Consider the following 19,364-nt stretch of genomic DNA (forward strand, 5'->3'; position numbering starts at 1 on the left):
GCATCCATATGGCTTCTGCACCATATGTCCATCCCACACTGGGGATCAAGTCAGAAGACAGTGCCAGCAAGCCCCAAACAAAAATGAAATGTGATGGAGATGCTTTCATTGTGAGTAGTAAATTAGTAACTCAGCTCATTTTAGTCTTTACCTGTGTTAGTTGTGTTTATTTGTTTTGTTTTGTTTTTTTGGAAGGGGGGGGGGGGGGGGGGTTATTGGTGAAAATTAGTCACAATCTGCATAAATAGTATAAAGGTGAATATGTTTTTCATCAGTTACTGTGTGTACTGTGTATTACAGTACATAATTCCTTACAGTGACTGCAGCAATGGTCAACAATGATTTACTGCACAGTGTTAGTTAAAGCGGACATTAAAATGCTCACATGGTTTACATAAACCCCTCTAATACTCTGGTATTTTGCCATTTGTTTTCTAAAGCTACAATGAACAATAAATAAACAGGTAAAGTTGTGTGATTGCAGATTGTATAGTCACACAGCTCAGTTGTCACATTGCTATGATGAGGTCATGGAGAGTTGTAATGAGGTTGCTGCATACATTAATTAAGTTATTGGGAATTTTAATGAGGTCAGAGCACACAATGATGAAGTCATTAAACTTGTGTTGATGCTTAAGTTAATCCCATATACACACACACATTAATTGCTTCCTGTAACACAATAAGGCCACATCCTCTTGATGATTGCTGAGGAAGGGTGCAAACTTGATTAATTGTCATTAATGCATATTATGCAATGGAAAAGTATCGGTAAAACTCATGCTGAGATTTGAACTGAGTCAGAATAATGTGCCCAGTCATTTACAATAAGTGCAACAGAAGGAGAGGTTAAGATAAGCAGTCATCAGTCAGTACTCTACTGTTTTTATGTACCTGGTGAATTCAGTGTCTTAACTCACTCACTCACTCACTTAGGGGCTCTAGAAGCCCTAAAAGCTCTAGGCTTATTTTGTGTTCACTGGATTGTGCTAATTTAATTCAACATTTTCTTTGGTAGGTTGTAAATATGCACAATCAAAGCACACAAACATCGACTGACATGACAAAGTCTTGTCTTGAAGAGGGTTGCTGTGGTAAACTGAGTTTTAAGACCTTCATTACTTTTTGGTCTTGAGCGTACATGTTGCATATTTCTGAATTAATTTGTGTTTCCATCACTGGACACAATAATCCTTGGGGAAACCTAACAAAAACTGTACAAGAGTACGGTAAGAACAGGAGATTAATAGGGACCTAACAACTGATTTTGCCAGAGGGCTCTCTGAGAGGTTATTATGACCCAAAGTAAAACAAGATGCTTTAAAGCTTTGAACAGATATCTTACATCATCAGTCTCTTCCCTCAGATGGAGACTATTGAAAACAACAGTATTGCATTCTTTAACATCACTGCCAGCTGTGGAGGTACGAGCAGAATAAACTACTTCTTTTCTAAAGAATATGTCTTATTTCCACTTTAAAAACGCTGGATGACGGCTTCACAACGCACGTACACTCAGCAGCAAATCACTGCTGCTGCAGCACACCACGATCACAACAAAAATCTCAGCTTCATCAGACAAGACAATCAGCACAGACAGGCTGAAAGACCCTGATTGGCCCCTTCAGCCTCTCTCTTCAAGCAGATCTATAGCACAGACAAAAGACAGATTTGATTGCTATATCCATGCACAGCTACAAAGGAAATACGAATTGACTTGCATTGCTTTATTGATCCCTGCAGGAGGATTTTCCATTTCATAGTGTCTTGCTCAAGAACACTTCAGAACAACATGTTCCCTGGTGAATATGACCACTGCATGATCTTCATTAAATTCCCTACAGTAGTGAAAAACGGTAATGCAGTGTTACATCAGCCAATGTCAATCCAGGAGCATTGTAATTCCTTACTTTTTAAATCTACTGACTCTGTTTCACCTCTGCAATTCATCTGGACCATTAAATAAAGCAGAATAAAGCATAAGGAACACTGCTCTAACAGAGAAACATATAAAGCAAGTTGATCCCAGCAACAGCTTGGATGTCTTATTGATTTGAAAGATTGAATCTGTATTATCACAAAGTCTCAGCCTGACATCACCTCTTTGACCGCAGCCTTTCTTCTACTATTGATGGAAATGAAGGGGCAAGCCTCTAACAACACTACAAATGAATCCAAGCTGTAGCACAGACACAGAGAGAGGCTTTCTTACAAGAGGTGCATGAGGTCCCAAGGCAGAGGGTTTTGGGTAATTTGAAATGCTCCTTGTGAGGGTGGAGATAAACATCAAGAGAAGCAATCTTGCTTTGATGGCTACTCTTTGATCTTATCCCAGTGTCCACAAGCACTTAAAAGGTTTTGGGGAGAAAGATAGAGGAACATTAAAAAAGAAAAACTAATTTCAAGACCGTTTTATTACCCTCATGCTCTCTCTTTCCCCACCATCAGTCTGTTGAGACATTTGAAATCTATGCTGGAAGGGCATTATTTCATGTCAACAAAAGACTGATCAAACAAGCAGGCAAACAAATTGGAAAGTGAGTCCATGAAATAGTGGCGCATGCTCTATACAAGCAGATAATCCCTTCTGACTGACCACCTTTAATCAGCACAGAGTAACCATCTCTCTGAAGAGATTATTAGAGGCTGGAAGGCTGAAGGGTCAGTGGGGCACAAACAGGTTATCATGCCTAAACACAAGCAGCAAATATATTTATATTCACACCTATCATTAAATATGACTGACAGCTTGATTTGTGTATTATTAGTTTGGTAGGTCAAAATGTGACCTGTGCTTTTTTTTTTTTTTTTTGTCAGAATCTGTTTTTCACACATGTTCAAAATGACACATATTCCCAACTCCCAACAATATTGAGAGTTAAGGGTGTTCTCTGGTAGCTTGACAGGCCTACAGTGTAATTTTTTTGGCACATCTTTCTACCATGTGTCGTTTCAGTGCAGCATCCAAAAACTTTTTCTGCTGGACCTTTACAGAACAGAGCTCCATCCTGTTTTGCCAGCTATAGCACCCTTTTCTGTGACTCTAGAGGCAGTAAATCAAGCATAAGCTAAGATAAGCTTGGACTGTGATGGCCACTGCCACTGGGAACACTGTGTTTAAGTTAATATATGATAATAAACTTTATGAATCTCATGCAACATCTGTTCTGCTCTAGTGGTTTCACTGTCTTTATTAGATGTTGTGGACACCTCCCTTCCCTCTTTTTTCTCTCTCTGTATTTTGTTATTGCAGTGCCTGTTGTGTGTGAATAACTCAATGAATAATTGAAAGCATAAAAAATGCTAAAGTGATGCAACATCAACAACATTTAAAGTTCCCCCCAGACACATTTTAGAGTATTTAAAAATATTCTGCTATTGTTTAACATTGTTTTCCCACATCTAGGTTTACATCTGTGTTAGGTTGACTGGTGAAAGAACGGTGCACATCAAAATGGCTGGCATTAGAGGAAACATCAGAGAGATTCAGCCAGACTCACATGAGAACTCTGTTGAGCACTAAAAACAGCGATTAGCTGACTTATCAGAATTATAAGTGGAGTTAGCATTTTTTATTTGTTTATGTTGTCTGTCTGTCTCAAACTTAAAAAAGCAAGTGTATAAAGTAAAAATCATCACAGCAAAGCTGCTCAGTTGCCAAAATATTATAAATACAATATTATAATTAATATATAAATATATAAAAATTCTTGATTATTGTAAATTCCACTTTCACAATTACTATTTAACATGCCCTTGTGTGTTTTTTTCCACAGAAAGGCAAATGTCAAGGTGAAACAATGTTAATGAACCATTCTACCATCTGAAGCCATCTCGCACAATATTGATGCATGTTCTTATTCACGTCATGAGTTTTTACACATCACAGCTGTGACAAGCTCAGTGTGTCTCAGGTGTTTTATTGCAGTGGCCTGACAGGATGTCTGCACCACGCTGAGAAGAAAAGGAATTGTAAATAACACTTAGCATTTGCTTGAACATGCTTGGAGAGCCATATGGTTGGTATCTGCCACTTGGGAAGTCAATGCTTAGTTTACAGTAAATGCTAATTACAAAGTCATTATAGTTGATTGTGTCGCAATTGATAGCTTAATCAAACCTTCAGAATTATCTTTAACAGGTGAATACAACAGATGTGAATCCAACGCTAAGATTTATGTCAAAGTGATCTCTGAGTCAGGTCTGAAGAGGATGAAGGAGAGGGCTTGAGTGGGACCAGGGGAAGACTGTGACTTCGGTGAGCATCACTTGTTCTGCTTTTTCATTGGGTGAAGATGAAATCAGGATGGCAGCTCGGCATCACTGAATCAGCCACGCGACCCTTCTGGCAGTTTTTGTGCTAGCTGGGCTTCAGTATGGTGCCAGGTCTCTCTACAGTACCTGTCAGAAAGCTTCTCTTCTAATTGATGGAACCACTGAAAACAAGAAAAGGGAAGAAGAAAAGGGAAAAGGGAATTGTGCAGGCATATGCACGTGTGTGTGTCAGCCACTGACAGTACATCAGCAGCAGAGATGAAGCTCCACTCTCACTGTGTAACCTCTGCTGATTCAACTCCTTCATCTTGATGAGGTTTGATAACCTTCATCCTCCCTCCTTTCTTCCCCTTGCTTACATTTCCATATGCACCTCCATCTGGACACTGTCTCACTCGTTCATGTCTCACTTTACTCACTAATTTACAGCATCGCTGCTTTTTCTTTGTGGCCTATACTTTAATAAAAACCACAACCATACTTTACATCTGAACACACAGAGAGCTGCTATTTGAATATCTTTAATAACACAACACCATCAGTGGAACCAGCCTTCACTTGGCAAGTCCAGCAACTCTGTGATATTTTCTGCCTGATTAATACTCCTCTAAACTCTGCATGTGCACAATATATGTATACAAAATATAAACAATAATACAGTCATTGTAAAAGGTACTTTGTTCTCTACTGATATTTGTAGTTATAATTGTGCTTTAATCATTAAGTCCTTGACTGCTATTTAACAAATCAACAGTGTGATAAACTAATGATTCTCATTTAATGCAGAGAGGAAACTGGTAAACTGTCATTCTGTTAATATCCTTTTGTTCAAATGAAATTAAATCAGTAATTGATTCACAGCTTATACCGCTGTTTTATCTTCATTCAAAAATGACAATACAATTGAGGTTTGATTCAAAGCCCATACTCACTTGTATTCCACATTTCTCTAGTTTGCTCCCATATGGGGTAAGAAAAATAACTTGTGATGTTGGTTTACCTGTCCTACACATGTATATACAGCATTTAATTATTGATGGATATGATGGATGCATATGGGAATAAGAGGAGAGGGTGAACCTTTATGCCCAGACCCAAACTAGCAGCACATGCAGCAGGATTATCGGGAACACCAGGACTGACTAAAACTGCCATTTTTAAGAAATGTGAAATATTCAAAATCAACATCTGAATGTTTGGACGCTAATGTAGGCTCATAAAGCCAGGAGCAAGACTTCAAAAAGACACAATGTAGTCCACTATTGTTGCTGTTGTGCTTGACACTAGCGTTGCTGGGAAAGCAGAGACCTATACGGATGTAAACAATGATATAATGAAATGCCTCTGTGGTGACTCTCCTGGAAAAGCAAACCAGTTCTTAGGAGCTCTGCAAACTGAGTCAATTCCAAACTGGCACTAACACCTGCCCACAACTAGCACCTAGGTTTGTGTAAGAGGAAAGGGTGACCTTCTGGTAACTACCAACCTCTCATATGAATGTCTATAACCCATGTTCAGGTGGCAATCATCAAGCGGTTTTTAACTACTTGCTCAACAGGATTATCTGTGGATCACATGCTAAAATCAGCTCTATATGTTCTCAGGTTGTCAGTAAGTGGCAAAGTGGCTCCAGGATGGAGGGACTGAGTGTGGGGGGAGGTGAGATGGTGACAAGCAAATGAGTCATCAAGAGGAATAACCTGCACAGGGAGCCTTAGAGCCTGTCAGTTTGGAGGAGTATACCAGCATGTGTGCATCGTCACAACAGAGCAACAGAGAGAGACTCTGTTAGTTCTGTAAAAAGCTGCTCGTTGTTGCTCCTTAGACTTGGGAGTACTGGGTACTGTCTCTCCCTTATGTTTTGTTAATGGCTCATTATTGGCTCCAAGCTGCAGAGTGACTGTGGAAGTCTTATCAGAGAGAGACACTGGCTAAGGTGACAGACTGGATCCACTACGCTGCTTTTCATTACTGCTGTACACAGAAAAACAATGCAAAAGAACAAAGTGACCACTAGTTTCCCACTGGCACCAGAGGAGAAACAAGGTAAACAAAAAGAAAATGTGCATTGACAATTATTCTTCAGGCTCTTGGGTTGTTACATAAAAATGGCAGATAAAAAAAGACATGTACAATAATATGTCAAGATACAATCCTGTTATAGTTGGAAAAAGCAAAATAAGGCAAAAACAAATGTGAGAAGTGAGTTCTGAGCCACAGCACTCATCATCAGTACGAGTGAACCGCTCCAGCAGCCACCACAACCCCAAGGAAGAGAAAATAAAAAGAGAGGTGGAGGAAAGATGACACTGGAGGGATGGAAAGGTAGAGGGCAGGGACAGATGCACTGACATTTCCCACCCATTACCATGGTCCACAGAGTGCGTGCCTGCTCGCGCACAGACACTGCTGCTCCTGTGTGCATCGGTGTGGAATATGGACAGGCTGTAAATGGGCACATACAGTATCTGCAGAGCAACTTAAGGTAACATGAGCTGGGCAAAGTTTTAGTGAAATGGAAGATTTGCCTAAAGCAAGTTTTAGTTGAGCCATTGTAAATATCTTGTTCACTTGCAGTAAGATTGTTACACAGTAAAACTTCATACTGTTAAGTAAAGCATTTGAGGGGACGTGAGAGAGGTAGTTTCCTCTCAGACTTTGTAGCCTTAATGTTGCTAGGCTAATGAGTGTTTTAAAGTCAGTTTATATTCAGCCCTAAGAGTGCAGGAGTTTCTGAGGGCTGCTGCTATGGAGGAAATAAATTCATGACGACTTTACTGCATAAATGGGCCGAGGAGAAAGTCTGTAAAACAGCCGAGCATTACGGTTGTCACAAAGGATGAGCTCAAAAAGACATCAACCACAATGCACACTGGCAAATGTGATCAAACCACTATTCATTTATTCCTTGCCCAAGAAGTTCCCTTTTCAAATCCCAAAACCAGCAGAGGTACGAGTGAGGAAACAGAGTGAATAACACTTTATCTTCCCTCAAGTATAGCTCTACTGACAAGTGCCCATGAGCAGGGCACTTAATCCCAACTGGACTTTTGAGCTGCTCAGTTTTATTTCCTTCCTTTGTGACTTCTTGACGTCACAGCCCATCTCTGGATGACAAATCTATAAATGACTATCAGTAAACTTCTATACATGACAGCGATGTGACAGCTGTGTTGTAGGTGAGACACTGTATGCTTTGACAGTACCGACGTCAGCATATGAAGGCTGATATAACAGACTGTCTTTGGTCGAATTTCCTCCTAAACCTCATGGCTGCCTGTCATCTCTCCTTCACTCTCTCTCTCTATCTTTCCACACTCTTCAGTGACAAAGCATCTCTCTCTCCTCTCCCCCACCCCTGCTGTATACATACTGCATATTTGATAACCTAGTGTGTGTTTGATACCATGTACCCAGCCCGGCTGTCTGGCACTGTATTGAATAAAGAGATTTCTAAATTGGGCTATTGATTTTGTGTCTGCCTTGAAGGATTTGTGTGTATTGTTTCATCTTTTCAGAGTAAAAAAATATCCCCAGAATGTTTGTTTTTCTCTGTATTGCATAGCCATGCTGTGTGCTCCTTTGGTTTCCAACAGTGGAACTCAACTTGTTTGAATATGGATATATGTACATTTCAGTGTTGGGCGAGGAGGCAGTTTTGCAGGAGGAAATGCAACAAAAATAAACTTGAAGAGAAGAAATAAATTAGATACACTGTAGACAGGCTAACTGTAACTGGAATGACATGTATGTTGGTAATGCTCAGACAATCAGTGTGGACAAAATGACAGTTTCTGTTTTCTTATTTTGCAGGGTTACACTGCTATCACAGTTCACCATTGTATTCTAAACAACTGTGAAGTGTTTTGGCGTGTGATAAGCCTTTAATTTCATCTCACTCTCATCCATACATTCATACATGCAAATCTGGCTGTATACTGATCCTCTGATCCCACTGAACATCAACAGACAAAATTATTTTTGAGCTAAGGGATTATTGTATTGCCTCTCTCCCTCGCCTTCACATTACATAAGTGTGAGCCCCCCTGAAAAAAGGCTTGTCAATGAGCCAAGTTTGTAGAGAAAAAGGATGCTTTTTCTCTCTGAGAACTTCTTTTCTCTTACAGCAAATTAAAAGTACCATAACTGGCCACCCCTTATATTTTCCAGATTATGGTTTTGTACATGTTTGGGGAAATGCTGCAAGAATCCTTGAGGCATGTTATCACATCACCAAGGGTCCACCAATCAAAAAAAAAAGAAAAAAGACTGAGATCCACACCAATAGCAGCTGATGACCTAATGCATCATCTGCAAAGGCTGGTGGTCTTCTACCTTGTTTCTGACACAGCCATGTCGTCCTCTGTATCAGGGGCAAATGCTAACTGACTGACAACTCAATCTTTCAGCACTCTGACTCACACAGGCCCTGTGTTTGGTTCTTTGTCTATTTTTCTGTGTTCCTCTGCTTCTTTATCTCCTCTCCCACTTGTGTTTCGCGCCCAGCCCACTCTCTCTGTAGGGTGGAGGGACAGACGCTGCTTAGCTAATGCTCCTGCTGGCTCTGTGTTAGTTTTAGTGTCAGTTTTTACTTGTAACTGCAAGTCAAGTAACAAATGGCCATTATGAAAGAGGCAACCAGACCTCAGCACATCACTGGCTCACGGTGGGATGTCTGGAGAACTTGACACATTGTATCTAAACAGTTGGTCTTAAAAGTAGGCTGATGCTCCAGGATTTGTCATCATTCAAACATGTCAGGTTTTTCTTGAAATGAGCTTTGCACGACTTTACTTTCATGCACAGAAACAGTTTATGACCAGAGACTTTCCTTTAAGACATGACATGGCTCAATCATGGCCAAAAACCTATTCCACGGTTAGAAATTTACAAATGCTGCTACAGATAAGTAAATTGCAGGGGAAGAAAAGTTCTTGAAAACAAGAAGCCAGTCAACTTCTGACTTTCCTCTTTGTTAAGTTCCCTCGCCCCAGTTTCTCCAACATGACATGAGTCAGATGTGTCCTACACAAGCTTAAGAAAAACTGACTCTGCTTAAATTCTGCAAACAACTCAAAATAACTTTCCCTTGTCAGTGAAGTAAGAGGCAAAGGAAACAAACAGTTTGTTTAATGCCATTTTACACCGCACTGCATTGTGCATATCTTTAGGATTTAGCAAAGCAAAGACTTGTTTGCCTTGGGATGTCACTGTTGCAGTGCTACTTCTTACGGTACATTACCACCGAGTAGTGTCCATATGTGTAACTGCCCTCTGCAGTCAGCAGAAATGTGTACACCTGTGCTCATGGTGTGCATGTGTGTCCTTGGGCACCCTTTTCCTCATTTTCCTCTTTTCTCTCTCTCTGCAATACATTATGTGTATCCAATTTGTCTCTACAAATGGATGTATCTATATAACATCTACTGTTCATGGGTGATGACTGTCAGTCACTTTGCCTCTCCCCTTTGAGGTTTGCACCCTTCACACCAGTGTGTCCCTTAATATGACACAAGTGCATTTTCTTTTCTCAGCAGGATTCTGACCTTTAGAATAATATTTAGACTTCCTAGCACCTCACTAGTCTTAGTAAAAAGGGAGGGTGGCCAAACAGGGTGTTTGCATGAGGTGCAGCCACTTAAATCGTGCCACATCATACACGTGACACAATACAGCCATAAAAGTCGACTGACGTTTCTGATTTGACTGGTGACTCACTGGCAAAGCTAAAAATAGATAAAACTGTTATAACCATACTGTGTTTCAAATATTTAAATATTTTGAATTCACCTCCGCTACGGAAACTCAGCTGATCCTGTCAAGGAACATTTACGTTTGTGTCCATCTGTCTGAGTCACCTCAGTTCAGCAGACACATGTATACATGCACATGTACTCTTGCTATGTCGCGCACATTTGTTTGTTTGTAAAGATACGGTCGTGTGTGAGTGTGTGTGTTTGTATGGATGGTTGGGTGGGTGAGTGTCTCTCTGCCTGATGTGGCCTGTCAGGTGCGACCATGCAGTGCCCAGTGGGAGAGGATTGAGGTGACTCAGATGGACCCAGTAGTCTTGTTTCTACCTCTGAAAAAGGGCTGGGTGTGGACGAGAGAGAGCATGAGAGACAGATGACCAAAATGGTGTGTATGTGCGTGGAGAACCTGAAGGCCTCCATCCCTACACTCGCTCAAAGAGCTCCTCTGGCTGTTGAGCCACACTAATACAAATGTATTTGACACTTGGCCAGGCTGTTGCTATCTACTAGCAGAAGAAAAGGAAACATAACTCTATGTTTGGCACTTGGTGTTTCTGTAACCGCAATCCACAGAGGTGAAAGTGTAATTAATACTTTTTGCTTCAGCTGTTTAGGTTGCTACATTTGTGTGCAAGAAGTGAGCTTACTTTCTGTTCACACATTTCTGTGGCTGTGTCAATGTGTGTTGCAAAGCAGCAGTGGGGCTATTTTTAGCACAACCTGATGATGTATTTATCCGCTGGTTATGGACATGGGGCTCAAGCAGCACAGGTCCGTGAAAGCACTTAGGAATAAACTTAGCATCAGCACAATGCTCCAATCAGGGTAAAGATCGAAAACAAAATAAAGCAATGGTAGGGCATTTCTCACTTCAGTTTCACCTCCAATTACACCCTGTCAATGCAGAATGTGTTCCAGAGGTAGTTTTTTGTTTATTTTAATCAATGTATCCAGACACCTCGGACACATTTAACCAAAGCATCTGACTATGCCGGCTGCATAACAGCAGGTTTTACAACAGTAACTGGGACCAAAAGCATCTTTTTATTCTCAAGTCCATTTTCTTATTTGCACATGTAAGAATGTGATTGTGTATTGGGCTGCTTGATGTTCATGAGCACACAGCAGTGCTGTAGCTGCATGGATACAGTGTGGACATAAGCAGAGGACTGCAATTTGTTGTTGTGCTGCTGACAGGCGTTTTGAAATGACACACCTTTAGCAAGGGTCTTCTGGATCAATGCAAATAAACTGCAATGTAAACTACAGTCAAAGCAAAGTGACCTTCATCCAGTCATTTACACTGGCTCAGGTCAGCTTAATCATGTAGACCTTAGTTCAGCCTCGCCCAGTCCATTCTAGTCGAGTTTTTCTGGTAAATGTTTAACCAAAAATGAGATAAATCTCCTTGGATATATTTGGAGTGAGAATAAATGTTGGTGCAAGAGCAAATAGCAGTTTTTAATCATATCATACTATACTATGCAAAGTGAATTGGGAGAGCCTCAATCAGATTCTGCTACATCCGTGTGTTTTTGCATGTGTACAGAGTTCAAACTTGTTCAAACTAAATTTAATTCAGTTTTTTCATTAACACATCTGCAACTGCACAGTGAGCACAAACCCTGCACATACATAATTATCAGATTTGATAACAACAAACAACAAAAGGCAGCAGCTCAGTGTGGTACCAGTGTTTCGACTGAGGGGGAACATGAATTTTTGGACATAACCACTGCTCCCTGAAGGAAGGACACCCGTGGTTTGCCCTTTTCCAGCCTGTCCTGTTCTCAGTGAACAGCAGCTGTTTAATTGAGCCCCAGCAGGTCTGAGCCTCCAAACCAGCCAGGAGTGATCAGTATTTTCAGGCATGGCGGAAATTATCTTCATGATGAGTCAGGGAACTGTGGTTATGCCTGTAACTTTGTGTCTTCTGTTATATTGAGAAATAATTAAATTGCTCTTTCAAATGTACCACAAAGTCAAAATATTAAAAATCATTATCTTTTCATTAGAAACCTTTTTTCCTCTTCATTTAGATAGAGACAAACACAAACTACTCACACTAACATTTTCTCCATTCATTCATCTACACCTGTCACCATCCATCCCGTCTCCCTCCCCTCCTCCCTCCTGTTTGTTTTAGCCTTCTTTAATGGCCTCTCTGCATTATTTACATCTCAGGGCTATTTTCAGACACCTTGAATTATGTACATTCAGTGTCTAAATGAGGCTTGCAAGCAAGCAGGAAGTGTTTGATAGCTTAACTGATTCCTTGCACGTGTGCTCAGTTCCAGAGAGTACATACTCTGACAGCACAGTGTGTTTCCTGTTTGTTCTTTCTCTGGACAGATGTGTGGGGCTGGATGCATGAATAAATAGTGTGTGTGGAGTAAGTTAATGTGAGCCTTCAGTGTATTTTTATGTGCAGTATGTAAATATCTTTACATCTCTCTCTCTCTCTGTGTGTGTGTGTGTGTGTGTGTGTGTGTGTTTGTGCCTGGCAGCCTAATGCCGTGCGTTCCAGTAACACTGTACAGATCAATTCTCTCTATGTCCATTAGTGAAGCAGTCTGACCCTTTGGGATATGCGTAGAACCGGATGCCAGCACTATAGCAGCCTGGCATAGCGCATGCTCTCATCCATTTAATCTCTGTCTCCCCCTTTGTCTTACTCATTCACTCTCTCCTTCTGTTTCACCCTTCCCTGACCCTCTTACAATCTATATCACAGTACGTTTATCCTTTTCCAAGCTTCATGTCCTCACTTACACTGATGAAACGCCCCGCTCCCCCGCTGTACAGTTTATGCTTCTTACTTACACATGAATACAGAGCAATGCACAATCAATGAGAAGATAGGAGTGAAAGGTTTCGCTCGTCACTTCGTAACAGGACTCAAAAAACATGAATCACACCACTGGCACATCTGCTGTGTCAGTGAGGTTGATAAACTGAACTGAGATGTACTGTGACAGCGCAGGTGAAGTGGGCTATTTTTGAAAAGATACAGTGTTTCTTGGATTTATCATGCTTGTTATTCAGTAGTTTAAAAGCACAAATAAGTATGTCTCATACGACTGCCGTCACAACTTTTAAAAATATGTAATGATGATACTTTAATTTTGATGTAGTATCTCCGTAACAAAACAAAGCATGTAATCTTGTGTATTTGTTTAAGCAACTCTTGTGACAGTGACAGATATATCCAGATCCATGACTAAAACCTTTTCGGGAATAGCTAGCTCTTAAATTGTTAAATCTGCAGCACATTGGCATCTAGGTAGCATTTTAATGGAGACAGCACAGGTATAAAACATTTTAACTACTTTCTACGGTGCTGGATGATTAATTCTGTGACATTTATTCACATTTTGTGGAATTAGCATATGTTTTATATGTAAAATATTCAGCTAACTGTGGATAAGCACAGCCCTTTAGTAAAGGTACTGTTGTTTCTTAGCACCTTAGCAAGGCAGAAAGTTTGAGTTCTAACTCACAAACCCATGTTAAAAGTTTTCATCTGTGTCATTCAGTTGTTTTCACATTACTGAGAAAAAACTGATCATTCTGTAGCTGTAGAACACAGAAGAAGATCTAATTCAACCTCAGTTATCTTGTAATGCATTTGCCAACATCTGCGCATTCGAAGTCTCTTGAGCTTAAATGAGGTGAATACGACGACCACTTCACATAAAATCATGGTGCATTAAATTGGCTAAGTGATGAAAAGGAGACGTGTCCTGTGAGTATCTGTTTTGATAATGACTGATAATAGGTGAGAGGGACGTAAAGAGACAGGGGACAACAGACGGCATTCATTACTTTCGTGCCAAAAAGCAGCTCACAGCCGACTAACGGCTCAAACTAATCTGTGCTAATGTTTAATATCACTTAAAAGCCTGTTGAGGAAAGGAAAAGGGAAAGAGGAAGATAGAGTAAGAGAGCAAAGGAGAGAATAAAAATAATTAAACAGAGATCATGATTGGAGTTGGTCCAACCCAATGGTTCTAACCTTTTTCACTGTTATTGCTAAATGCCATGTATGGGGTCATATGTGTAAAACTTCTGTTGAATCGCATCCATTTATTATGATCTGACAATGACGTTAAAATTATATAATAAGTGATAAAGTACAGACACATGTTACTGAACGTGACTGTTGTCCTCATTATGTACAGTCACTTAGTGCAAAAGAAGCCAACATTTTGATTCCTGTACAACTGCCAGAGGAAAAAATAAACATCATAGTGAGTCCAACTCAATGTCACATGAAAAACTAAAAAAAATAAAAATAAAAAAATCAGTCAAGTCCTTGCTCTCCATTTCCTGCTCTTTCAAAAGCCACGTCTCCCTTTTTCTGCACACTCGTCAAAGAGATTAATTGATTACATTCTGTAGATTTGGCTCATTAGCGGGCTACTTGCCCACACATGAGATTTAACGAGGTCTGCAGCAGGGGAGCTCAGCCAAGAGCTCGTTAAGGTTTGTCAAGGCCTGTGTTAATTGCTGGATCACGCTGTTTGTCCGGTTTCTGTGGTGACGTGCTGCTTCATTGACTCATTCATCCAGGTATCACACTGGACGCACATATACATTTATACAAATATCTGCATATTTGTGCTGTGACACAGATGCATGCATCCTCGCGTACACATGAACACATACTTTTTCAGTCACAACGCAATCACACATGGAAAATACAAAGCTGCAAATTAAATGGTAGGCTTGTAAGGTAAAATTTCTACTTGACTGGACAAACTGTCACTAGTCGAGTTAAATAATACTTAAGCCAAAACACAAAGAACTCAGTCATATGCAAATATCTGACAATGCATAACATGGTATGCTTATTTAACTTATTAGTCTTATAAGACACCCATAAGACAGTGCAGCTGAGCTGCCAGCTTGGAAGTCCTGAATGTTGGACCTTCCAAGCACATGACTGCAGCAGAGCAGCTTTGGCTAAAACAAACAAACAAACAAACAAAATTGTCCAGTGGCAGAAAGCCCAGGACTGGCTCTCCGTCAACATCTAATCAATGGGATTTTTGGACCAATGGCTATCTGTCAAGCACATTTCAGCCATGGTTGTTGGTAGGCCTAACTTTTTAAGACACACAATTAGGCAGGAATGACCCAACTTCCTGTTATGAGTAACTCTTTAAAGTGAGATTATGCAACTGTGGTTGAAAGTGGCAATTACAGGGTAGTGCATTGATTTGAGGATGGCGAGTTCTTGCTCAGAAATTCAGTGTTTTACATCTATAATTACAGCTTATACAAGCTATAGACCTCTTTCTTGGATGACAGTTGTTGATGTTGTCTGTGTCTGTCAGTGAGGTGACAGCTGAGTTGCGTTTGTGTCAAAGCACAGCTATATTATGGTCATGTTGTGTTTGGCCAGTAACGCCTAAATGCCTCATTGGCTGGCTGAACCAAGGTTAACCAGCTTGCTGTGTCTCAATTCACGTACCATGCTCACACTTGCTACTCTGAGTGCATGAGTGCGTTCACTTAGACTTAGACTTAGACTTGACTTTACTGATCCCTTTGGGATGACTCCCTCAGGGAAATTAAATTTCCAGCAGCTTATAGATACATAAGCAGCACACAGGACAGTTTGAAAACAACAACAACAACTGCTTGCAAACAGGTATAGAAAAATTGGATAAAAAAATAAACAATAAACAATGCACAGTAAACTCTTAACAGGATAAATAATAAACAGTAAACTCTTAGCTAAATATACAAAGTATAGATAGAATAAAATAAGGATGACGAGTACAGAAACATGCAGTGTACTATAAGTACCCGCATGGTGCACTCAAAATGGTCAAAAAGTTGTGGAATGATGGACACTTCTCATTCTCAGCGGTGGCCATCTTGGCTACGTAGAGGAAAGTGAGGGACCTGAACACCACCGCTGCTGAAATTCATGCATTACACCAACTGAATTTTCCGACCCAAACAAAGAGGCTATAAACACATGTGACAGGCAGACAGTGAAGTAAATAAAATATGAAGTGAATAATTGAGAATTACAAAATGAAACACTTGAAACACCTCACATCCACTATCCTCACAGTTTGAGGAACCAACTGTGTAACCGCAGGTTTAAACAAGTCCCCAGACCCTCTCTGTGTCAGAACTCCTTTTGATTGGACTCTTGGAGCTTTTGCTCTGACCACTTAATTAAGAGCAGGTTGAGGAGGCTGCTGACAGCCTGATGGTCTCTGTTGGAAGAGTAACAGCATCACACTCCGTTCCCTCCATGTAACATGTTGCTGTAGGGCTGCAGGATTAATCTTGTTAAAATTGTGGTTTTGATTCATACCTCTCTGCAGTCTCATTTGTAAAACGACGATTCTGCCACATTTGCATTAGTAGGGAGATCTGATGAATCAGAGCAAGCGGAGCTAATTTATGCCCAAAGCGACATCAACAAATGACAAAATCCCACATGAGGAACTGAGAACAGACAGGACTAATACTGTGAAAAAAGCAGCTTTGGACAAACAACAATGCTTTTAAATCTATAATTATGCAGCCTGCTGTTACACTACATGACACGTGAGCAAGAACACAAACCAGCCTTTAATATCCTACATCCCTCTGGAAATTATTGAGAAGGACTACAAATTGGGGAAACGTTAAATAATAAAGAGTAAACACTTCCCAAAGTGTAGCGTATGGGAGTGGAAGTGTGTGTGTGTGTAAGAAAGAGTGTGTGTGTGTGTGTGTGTGTGTGTTTCTGCTGCAGGAAGCAAAGAGAAAACACTGGGGAGGAAGCGAGTGGAATTAAGGCTTCAGAAATGTGACATCCCTTATTACATACAAATCAGCAAGGCGTGCGCACATATACACACAGTCAGAGGGATAAACAGTCTAAATCCATAGATTTACAAGTTAATTTTATATGAAAAAAACAAAAACAAAAACAGACACAGTAGATGTCTTGTTGGTGAGCCTCAAGGCTTAAGTTGTTCCACCAGCAAGGCAGGCCAACATACCCACAACAGCAAAGACTATGAGCACAAAAAAAAGGAAAGTCATTGTGAGCTCAGTTTGTGAAGTGTGACAATGCAACCACCAGTTATCAAGAAAAGTATCATAACTGATGACATCCTGCTTATGATGTTACAGTACATTTTCATGGCTCATCAACTCTGAATACATTTACTTGTTCAAATGTGCACTAAACTGACTAAACAACACTATGGGCTATTTTACCCATAATTCCCAGGACATACTGCACAAATCCTAGCTTTAATACCTCACTTAGCCAATGCAGGCTACAAGGTTTGTTACCAAAGCAAACCAGAGACATATTCACACACAATAGGGATAAATGTAGTGGCTTTAAGCAACTGAAACCAGAGAGCAGTTTATTAATAGTAAATTGACTAAGAGAAATACAGTGTATTTATTACATCTCCTAGGTGCAAACATTAAAATATCTAGTTTTCTAAACTAATTTTATAACACTACAGGGGGTGGGATAATCCAGAGCTTGATTATTAAGAGGCTGACTACACTACAGAGGTACAAAACCACATGTTTAATCACAGCAAACAAGGATAAAGGCAGTGAGTCTTTCTTCTAACACACCAGTGCAATGGAGGGACCTCAAACCAGGAGACCATCTCCTCCCAGGCAGAATAACACCCAATTCCCACACACTGTTTGTAAAGAAGAGCTAAATTGATTGGTCATGTTTGAAGAAAGGCTCATGGTATTCATACTGAACTGCTTCCTTTTCCAGACTATGTAAGTCTTGCCATGGTCTCTGGCCAAAATATCAGTTAATTGCCACATCTTGTGCACTTGCTCTTGTGCACAATGTATCCATTATTCTCAAGACCACAAACTGAAACAATCTTCTGATTCAATTTGTCTTCCCCACATACAGTTTCTCAGTTTGCCCTCTGCATATGGAGGTCACAGCATATGGTCAGCCATGCCCTGAAAACTGCTTCGATCCTCTTAAAACCAGGTTTTCCCTGCTCACTGCACAAGCTCTCTGCACCTAATTATATTATGGACATAACTCCAGTAATGTTCTTTTGATATTGCACACCACACTGAGCCTTGGTCTTGGTACTAGGGGTCTAATTTGATATAGCACACTCGCTATCACCCAAAATTGTCTCTTAACAGCCTTCTAGCTCTGAGCTTTTGATCTGCCACTTGATCAATTTTCTGCCCTGTCAAAACCCATTAGCCAGTCACAGCCTCTTACATGGGTGTCAGAAAACAGAGAAGGACACTGACAGTATCACTGAACACAGATCATATGCCAGTGTAAACACATGGACAAGACGTGGCATGACCAACACACAGTCACAGAGAGAGAGAGAGAGCAGCACAGAGAGGAACTCTTCTGTCTTCTGTTTGCTGGGTGTTCGAGTTTTTTTTCTGCAATAATTCACAAAATATTTAAGGGCAGGGTCCAACTATTATTCCTTAGTTGTCTGACATAGTTTTCAGCCTGGGATTTTATTGCTTATATTGGCTTCAGTTTATTAAGATAAGATAATCCTTTATTAGTCCCACAGTGGGGAAATTTACAATTATTACTTTGATTAATTATTAATAATTATTACTTTATTGCCTATAAACATATATAGAAAATGAACTAGAAATAAAGCTGCTTTTGTTAGATTTTGTGACAATAAATCATAAATTAAGCAGAGAACACAATCACTGGGTACCTTCAGATTATGTTTACTTGGATTTAATGTTTCTCCAGTGCTGAGTCTTACGAGCATAAATCCATCAAACTATTGTATATCCACAACAAATTCAGACACTGCCTATCAGTGTCAGCTTGTAAAAGACACTGAAAAACACGTGACAAATAGACATTATCCGGATAAAGAGTTTTGCGTGATGCTGCTGTTTCAATGGATTGGTTTCATCAGGTTAAACTGTACCCCAGAAAGAACAGAGCTGAGCTCTGTGGGTAGCTCTCCTCCAGACGATGCTAGCAGTAAACAGCACCACACAGAGCTGTGGCTTATGATGCATGTCAAAACCCACACTGACGCAACATGCGTGTGCTACAGGTGTCAATTGATACACACAAAATGCCAAGACACATTGCACAATTTTTTAAGCTTTGGGCCTCATGGTTAAGACACATGCTGTGACTGCAACGCCCATGGTTCAACTCTAGCAACTATGTTCTCCCTTTCTCTCACGCACCTTGTTTCCTGATTAAGCCTAAGTAAGGCAATGTTCTGAGTATCTGTGATTATAATTGCGAAAAGACTTCAACATTATTGCATTTTCAGGGGAAAAAGAGAGTTCAAATGATGCAAACATTCATGAATT

Source organism: Lates calcarifer, linkage group LG21, assembly GCF_001640805.2.
Source record: "Lates calcarifer isolate ASB-BC8 linkage group LG21, TLL_Latcal_v3, whole genome shotgun sequence".
NCBI lineage: Eukaryota > Metazoa > Chordata > Actinopteri > Centropomidae > Lates > Lates calcarifer.